Source organism: Tachypleus tridentatus, chromosome 8 (assembly GCF_004210375.1).
Source record: "Tachypleus tridentatus isolate NWPU-2018 chromosome 8, ASM421037v1, whole genome shotgun sequence".
Lineage (NCBI taxonomy): Eukaryota > Metazoa > Arthropoda > Merostomata > Xiphosura > Limulidae > Tachypleus > Tachypleus tridentatus.
Genome location: NC_134832.1, coordinates 79,278,218 through 79,287,412, shown reverse-complemented (window position 1 = coordinate 79,287,412; position 9,195 = coordinate 79,278,218).

The following is a 9,195-nucleotide window of genomic DNA, read 5'->3' as shown; positions in this document are numbered from 1 at the left end:
TATTTTCTAAGTGAAAGGTAAATATTCAGTACAAATCATCTATCTTTTAAATAATGGTTAACAGCGATTTCTTGTTTGGTTCGTGGCCTGATGTTTTCATTCCAGTATATAACATTACAGTTGTAACTACCCATATCGAAAGCTTGAACATCTTTAATTATAAGATCGCTTGTATTCTTGTACATTCTGATTTTGTTTTCTACAGATCCAATTGTTCCTGTTCGGCTTGTCCATTTGTAGCTAACAACATCGGTTATTAAATGTGTTTGTTTGCAACCAGGTGAGATACAATGAGTGTGTGTTTGTGTGTTTTTCTTATAGCAAAGCCACATAGGGCTATCTGCTCAGCCCACCGAGGGAAATCGAACCCCTGATTTTAGCGTTGTAAAAACATACATACCGGAGACATACCGCTGTATTAGCGGGGGGCAGGGATACAATGAACTACTAAGTCTTCTCCTTGACATTGTACAGAGCCTGGCATGGCCTAGCGCGTTAAGGCGTGCGCTTCCTAATCTGAGGGTCGCGGGTTCGCGCCCGAGTTGCGCCAAACATGCACGCCCTCCCAGCCGTGGGGGCATTATAATGTGACGATCAATCCCACTATTCGTTGGAAAAAAAGTAGCCCAATAGTTAGCGGTGGGTGGTGATGACTAGCTGCCTTCCCTCTAGTCTTACACTTCTAAATTAGGGACGGCTAGCACAGATAGCCCTCGAGTAGCTTTGTGCGAATTTCAAAACAAACAAACAAACAAGACATTGTACAGGTACTTAGCTTTCACATGTTCAGTTGGTAAAATAACTCTTCCAAACACTGTAGTTTGGATTTCTACAAGGAAGATGACTAAGGCAAATAATATTCGCAATAATAAACCCATTATTCACTATAACTTCTCTGTCTCTTCGATTTGCGTACGCTTTTGATTACTTTTCTATAAAAGTTTACGTTCGTAACATAAATCACTGTTGAAATTACCACTTAACATATTATTGTTTAAGATCTCTTATTAATTAGCCTGGCATGGCCAAGCGCGTAAGGCGTGCGACTCGTAATCCGAGGGTCGCGGGTTCGTGCCCGCGTCGCGCTAAACACGCTCGCCCTCCCAGCCGTGGGGGTGTATAATGTTACGGTCAATCCCACTATTCGTTGGTAAAAGAGTAGCCCAAGAGTTGGCGGTGGGTGGTGATGACTAGCTGCCTTCCCTCTAGTTTTACACAACTGAAAGGGCAAACATGTTTGTTGTGACAGGGATTCGAACCTATGACCCTCAGATTATGAGTCGAGTGCCTTAACCACCTGGCTATGCCGGGCCTAGATAAAGTGGAATATTTAATTTTCTTTGCACAGGATTATTATTATTATAAAAATCTAAATACTGGGGCAAATTAGTATGTTCATAATATAAGTCTGTTTCATGCTGGGCCTGTTACATTATGTAATGTTTAATTTAATATAGTTAGGAATAGAAATATATTTAATATGTATGTTTACAGGATAACATAACTGCAGTGTATTAAAAAACACAATATTATGTTAATAAATACAATTTTGTAAAGAAAGTTAATTCACATATGCAAATTCTGTGTAAGTGTTGATAACTTGCCTCTTTCTATCTCATTCAGTGTTTGTTAAAGTAAATGAGATCATTTTGTATATAAGTGTAGAAAACCTTATTAATCTATATGATTGGTATGAAAAAACATATAGTATTTAGAAACTGTTAGGTTTTCAGTTTCCAACAGTTATAGGCCACAGAAGGAAGTAAATTTCACCTAATTGCAGATATTTCTCTAATTAATTTAGATTATCACAGCTGATGAGTAGTGGGACCATATCAGTAGTTAAGAGGGCACTTCACAGTCAAAAGTGACCAGGCATGGTAAAAAAGTAGCCCAAGAGTTGGTGGTGGATGGTGATGATTAGCTGCCCTCCCTCTCGTCTTACACTGGTAAATTAGGGACTGCTACCACAGATAGCTTTTGTGTAGCTTTGCTCAAAATACAAAACAAACAAGCAGTTGAAAGTAATGTCACACCATGACACATGAAGAGGTGATGGAGAATGAGTTGTTATACTACCATGACATTATAGTTCAAAAAAGTGTCACCAGAGTATGCAGCTAAATGTATACAGTGTTGAAATTATAATTTGATACTATGCAAAGAGCCATAATGGTGATTATGTAATAATATCACAAAGTAGAGAACATATTTCTAGGCCTTCATGACAGGAGACCATGACTCACATATGTCTCATCATGTCAAAAATTAATTCATTAAATCACTTATAATTAATTCAACATAAAAAGGATGCTTAACACTAATTCATCAGTTAGTTAAATTTCCTTATCATCTTGTATGTCCTGAAAGGATGAGATCTTAATTAAAACTTACCTTTTTTAATTATAAATAAAATATTTTTGAACGACATGATGTATTATTTAACGTAAAGTGATCACAATTAAATATATTTTTACCATGCATACATTACATAGGATTTAAATCACCCTAGAAATGACAATATCATGTAATAATTAAAACATTATTTTACTAATTTGGCTTTATACAATAAAATAATTTACATATTATTTTATCTCATGTTTCTTAAGGGTGGAGTCTTAAAAAAGGACATTACATTTACTTATTAATTAGTCCTACAGGCACACTACAATAATCAAAATCTACTCAATCAAGTGATTAAAGATTTTTCAGTACTAATATCATACAGTAATTAAAACATATACAGTAATTTATATAATAAATAAAACAATTATTATGCACTAATTTAAGCTTTCACTAGGTTGTGATAAAATAATTTATACATGCTACTTTATCTCATGTTTTATTAAGGTAGAGTTCTAAAAAATAACAATTTTCTCACTATTTATAGGTCCCACAAGGACAGCATGATAATTAAAATGTACTTAATAAAATTATTAAATATTTTCAGTACTAAATTACCACATCTGATTTTATACAACAATTTACATTGTGAATAAAATGTTTATAGTGGAATAACATTTACTAAAGAACTAGACTACTGAACAATGTCCTTCATTAGTGGTGATGAACTTATATGTTTGGGCATAATTGATGAAAGTCATCGTATGTTTAGATCAAATTTAAATATTTTGTAGGTCTTTATTAAGGGAAAATCTGGTTACCTTGGTATTTGTCTCTTAACTAGTCTAAGACCTAACTGTTTTCTTTCATCAGTAGAAATTACTGTAGTGACAAAAAATACACTAATTTATCATCAAAGGATATCAACCATCACAAAACTATTGTAAAAGTGCTTCCCTTCACTACTAGTCACATTCTTTTTTTAATATAAAAACTTATTTCAGTTCTGTTATTTGTAAAGATCAAATATTATGTTGTCAGAGGACATTGACCCTCAGATAAAAATTTTCCAAATAGTAAGATGGACAATACAGGCATTTCTATACTTGCCTAAATGATAACACCTTCAAGAAGTTAGACTATATATATATGACTTTGTGTGTTATATTTATACAACAAATGTGTGAGTTCTAGACCAAAGTCAGAAAGTAGTCACCTAAAAGTAGAAAATAATTTCCTATTGAACCATCAAGTACTGTGAATGTACATTTAGATTTCTGTAATATTATATAGTAATATAAATAAAATAAAGTGTAAGAATACATAAATTTATTTTAATACTTGATTGAAATTCATCACAAAACTACATAATTGCATATCTATGATCTGCCTACCAAAGGTATCTTAACCTGGTTCCTGATGGTGTGTCTGCAGCTGTACTGCTTTGGGGGCATATTTTGATGCAAAATCATTGTCAGAGTTAATGTATAATGAACATGCAGTTTATTTTTTAGTTGCAAAGTTATATTCTGTAATAACAAACAATAAAGCTATACATGTTTATGTTTTATGCTATATGGTAGTGGTATGTGAAGATCAGCATAACAGGGGACAGGAAGTTTAGTTTTCAAATGTTTTTGTGGTTTCTAAAATAAAGAAACTTTGGTTACTTGACCCTTATACTTCATTTACTGTCATTACATGAACAAGTATATACGGTAGGTATTATTACATTGAGGTGTGTCAGTATTTTATAAACAAAGGAGTTTTCTTAATATTAGTATATCCTGAAGTTTCATTCACAGATATATCAGTAAGCTTGTTAAATATATTATTTTTATTTATAAACTAAGAAATTTTTGTAAATAGTATCATAGTATATTCTGAAGTTTTGTTAACAAATGTTTCAATATGTGTGTCCAAGATTATAGTTACATATACTAAAGATAGTATATTAGTCTATGATGAGAAGTGAGTTTCATATAAGATGCCCCAAAGTGGCATGTCTGCAGAATTATGACACTAGAAACTGAGTTTCGATATCTGTGGTGGGTACAGCACAGACAGCCCATTGCGTAGCTTTGTGCTTAACTTCAAACACACAAACAAACAAATTCATATGAAAAATTATGGAACTCTGATGATGTTTAAGCGTTTTAACACTTGATAAAGTGTAAATAAAAGATAATTCACATTATGGTAAGCTTCAAAATCCATGTGAAGTATAACTTTTGAAATAGTTGAAGAGTAATTACTTGATTTGTAACTCAATGATCTTTTAAGTTTATAACTATTAACTAAATTTTAAAGTATTATGGTGATTTTTCTTTGTGATAAAACAAGTATATATTAGTAGCTATTAGACACAAGGGCAACGTTACCTTTAACTGTTGTGTTAGTGACTGTGACAACAACATAAGAACAGAGAATTGTCAAGTCTGACTTAAATGTTACTGATCAAACAGAACTTTGGATTTTATTTTTATTTGATGATGCTCAATGACATAATATTATGGCTGCAAAATTTTGTTTAATTTGTATGGTATAATTTAAAGTCAATAATTTATAGAAAATGGTGAGTTTTGCTGTTTTAAGCATTAGTGAACTAATTGTTTAAAGAATAATATATGACGATCCCTTAAAATTGTGACAGCATATTCTAATAATTGACGATATCATTATCCTTCACTTGCCCATAAGTGATAACATGATCATCTTTGATATGTTTTAATCGTATTATTGAGTTTGTTTCAATGTTTTGTGAACGTTTAATAAAAACAGTAAGCCATTCATTTATTTTTAATTGTAGTAAAAATGAATTAATAAACAGATGACATATAGCTTAACATTTTTTTTTTTCATAATTAACATGGTATTGCTTTTCCCCACAATATTTTAGACAATTAGTATGTTTTGTGGGTAGTTGTAATAAATCCTGATGGAAATATTCATGCAAACAAAACCTTTGTCCTATCCTTGATTTGAAAACTGTCATAAAATAAACTGCTGTTAGATCAAAACTGGCCATTGTCAATTATTTTAAACATGAAATAATTAAACTGATAATAAAATGTTACAAATTTATGTAGATCTTTCACATTGTTCTAAGATGACTGATACAGTCTGACCATTTGTTATTTGTCATATGCTATAACCTGTCAAATATTGAGAATACACAGTTAATGTTTTGTATGACAATGAAGCAAACCTGCATAGATAGTGACAGTGTTTTATCATTGGTAAATGTGTTTTAGAAATGTAAAGTTTAATTAAATAGAGAAATTGTGTTTAACTTGTATGCATCACGCTCCTTTTGAGAAAAGTGGGATTTTGTGTTAAAATTTCATACTTAGGGTGAGAATGCCTTCTACAAGCTGGTACAGCATGATTATAATTGTCATAAAACATCACTTCTATGTTTGTTGTGTCCTAGTCAGCTTGATGAGCTTTGAGTTGAGCAAGATGTATTTTACTGTAAACATAGTGTGTTCCAATTGTTATTTTCATGCTTTCTTCTAATTCTTGAAAATCTCCAAGAGATTAGATAAGGAATTTATTGTTAAAAATATAATAGGCCTAACATTGTTATTTATTTAATCCTGTAGTGAAAGAAATGCATTGTCAGGAATGGATATGGCAGATATAGTTCAGGTGAAATACTAAATTGTTATTATAAACTCTTAGTTGATAAAATTCTTAAAGGGAGAATGAAGAATGTAGTGTTGAAAAATGTTTGCTAGGCCTAATACTGATATCTTATGGAAAGTATAATTATGAAAATCTTATACTTTCATCACCACGTGTAGGAAACATTGAAAGTTCAAGAGCATTCTTCACGTATCACAAGATAGCATGTTATTTTTTGGGGGGGAGGAGGGTTAAAGGAGACTATTGAGATCGTGTGTTGTTTCTGATATACAAAGTAAAACCTGCAGAAACCAAAAAAAACATTTCCTATTTAATTGGTCTTATGGACATTTTTACAATCTAAAGCCAAATAGTGGATTATAGTGTATTAACACGTAATGACATACTAGCATTTATTTCATCATAGTAAAATCTTTGTGTGCCATTCACTTTAACACAGAAATCTTTTGTCTAATAACTCACACAAAGCAAATGTGGAATCAGGTGTAGCTTCTCATAGTTAACAGTCTTTACAACTGTGTTCATTACTGTGCTTGCATGTTATGCAGATAGATGAAATGTAAGGCATTGTTACTAACCATAAGAAGACCAGTGGCAAGATGGAGAGAAAATATTGGAGAAGTATGAAACAATAATTAAACCAGGTGTGGGGTAATGAAGCTTACAGACTTAGTATAAATAGGAGGAAGAAAAATACATGTATATATGAACAAATTAAGCACAAACAACATTAGATTTATTAAAATCTTAGTTCAATCAATAAGAATATGTTTTTAATTTCAAAGTAAGAGAAGTTCTCTCACTGCAGTCCATTGGTTTATTCATTAACAATTTTTAAGTTATTTTAACAGAAGTAAAAGGATGAATTTTAAAATACTTTAATATATGGATTTCATTAAATTGTTTTTAACTTGAAACCTTTTTAAGTTTATATGTATATGTAATGGATATTAAGTTTGATTCACATATTCTGTATTAAATACAGTACAGGCTAATAGATGAACTACATTATTCATTTAGCAGAATGGATTTGTACAAGTAATTGGATGAAAAGTGTTAAGAGCAAGATAACATGTGAGATATTGCTTGCTATTACCACTTATCACCTTAGCAAAGATATGATTATTATAATCAGCTCATTGGGCTAAATTACAGTTGACAGAATTGTCTAGGAGTTAAGGCAATGACACATACCTGCATAGACTGAACAATGTAATGGAGAATTGCAACATAGTCAGCAACAAATCACATTCCTAGAATATGCATATAGAATATTAATATTCAACAGCTAAGTAAAACAAATTTAACAAAGGGCTGCATTAAAAACAACAACTCAAACTCTGATAAATGACATTTAAATTAATTTCTTCTTGTGAGACTGGGAAATGGATATTAAGACTAATATATGGTATATCTCCACCACTATGTGGTTCCTACTTCGACAGTCACCTTGAAAACCAAGGGCCATTTTATATCCCACATTATGGCCTGTACCCAGGACTTCTTTTAATTTATACAGCATCTTTAATTCTTTCTTTTTTTTTGTTTGGGCTTCTTTCTTTCATTTCTATGTACATTTATATTTTTCTTTCTTTTTAACTGGAAAGCCACACAATGAACTCCCTGCACTTTTCTCACCAGGGATATTGAAACAATATGTTTGATGTCATAAGTCATCAAGTTTACTTCTGAGCCACTGGTTGTATATCTGTTTATACATATTATACATTTATATAGCTTTTGTTAAACAACTAGAACAAAAAATATACAAATAGCGTAAACAATGCTGATATGTTGAAATATGGAGAACATGAAAGATGTAACACAACATTTCGTAAATAATTTCAATTTTTTGTAATTTTCTGAACTATGTTTGTCCAAAGGTTTCAGCTTGAAAGTTTTTTTCACTCATTTTTGTTTTTATATTATGAAAATAGAATGGATTGAATACAATGACAGCTTATAACACAATAAATATATTTTAGGCCCATAATGATTAAATAATTTTCTTATATTCTATGAAGCTTAAATTTAACAGAAGATGTGTTAAAAATGCTGATGATAAAATTTCATGATGAAAAAATATAACTGTACAAGATACTGGGCATTTATTATATTGCACACACATTAAATAGATTCATTATCGTCTCAATCTCTTATTCATTAACATAAAAATGCACTACAGTGGGAACATTATTTGCCCTTCTAAAGTATTTACTCATTACCATTACACCTCCTATTGTTGCTGAAACAATTAAACGTAGCGAAAAGGAGCATCATTGGCAGACTAGGCAAAGGTAAAATAAGGTCCATCAACCCACATTTCCAATAATTTGTTGTTGATAGTTTTAGTTTTATTGCTTATGTCTTAGATGGAAAGTTTTTGAACTACTAATTGTGAAGTATACACTTTTTATAGCCTTTTCATCATATTATTAGAGTTATCAATACCTTAACTATTTTTGACAAAGTTGGCTAACTGTAACAGCAATCTCAAATTTGTTTGGACTTAAAATATTTTGTCTTCTTGTCTAGAACAGACATTTTCTTTTGATTGCATTTTCAAAATAAATTCTGATGTTTTGAACAATCAAACAAAAAAACTGTGCTTAATTACAATATTTCTTGTTTGTGAATATTGATAATTATGCACCTTTGAATGTCTAAGAGACTCTCGATTTTGCTCACTGTCATGTTATGAATATATCTCTGCATTTATTATGGTTAATCACATGACTAGTCTATTTAAACATACAAATACAGTCAGTGTATTCCAGTGTTATAAATTAGAAAATAAAAAAACAAAATAACTGAAGCTGTAATATATAAATATCTTTGCTTGAATTGCTATGTAAGAAGATAAATCTATACTGAATTTTTGACACTACTTTGTTACTCATTCTACTTTATTCATATGTAAAAATAAATATTTGTTTTCTGTGTTCGAATGGAGAGTAGACCTAGAATTCATGCAACTTGGAGTTCATTCAAAAACAGGTTATGCACATCTTTAGTATACTAAATGAAAAGTAGCCTACTCTAAAACTGTCATGAAACAATACATCTAGCTATAAGTATCTTTCTTTTTATTCATGTTTGTTTTTTTCAATTTCAGTATCACCAATAGAAAGACTTGAGGTTGCTGTAGTTGGAACATCACTTGTAATAGTTACTTTCAAGCAGGGACAAATTTGTTTTTTTTGT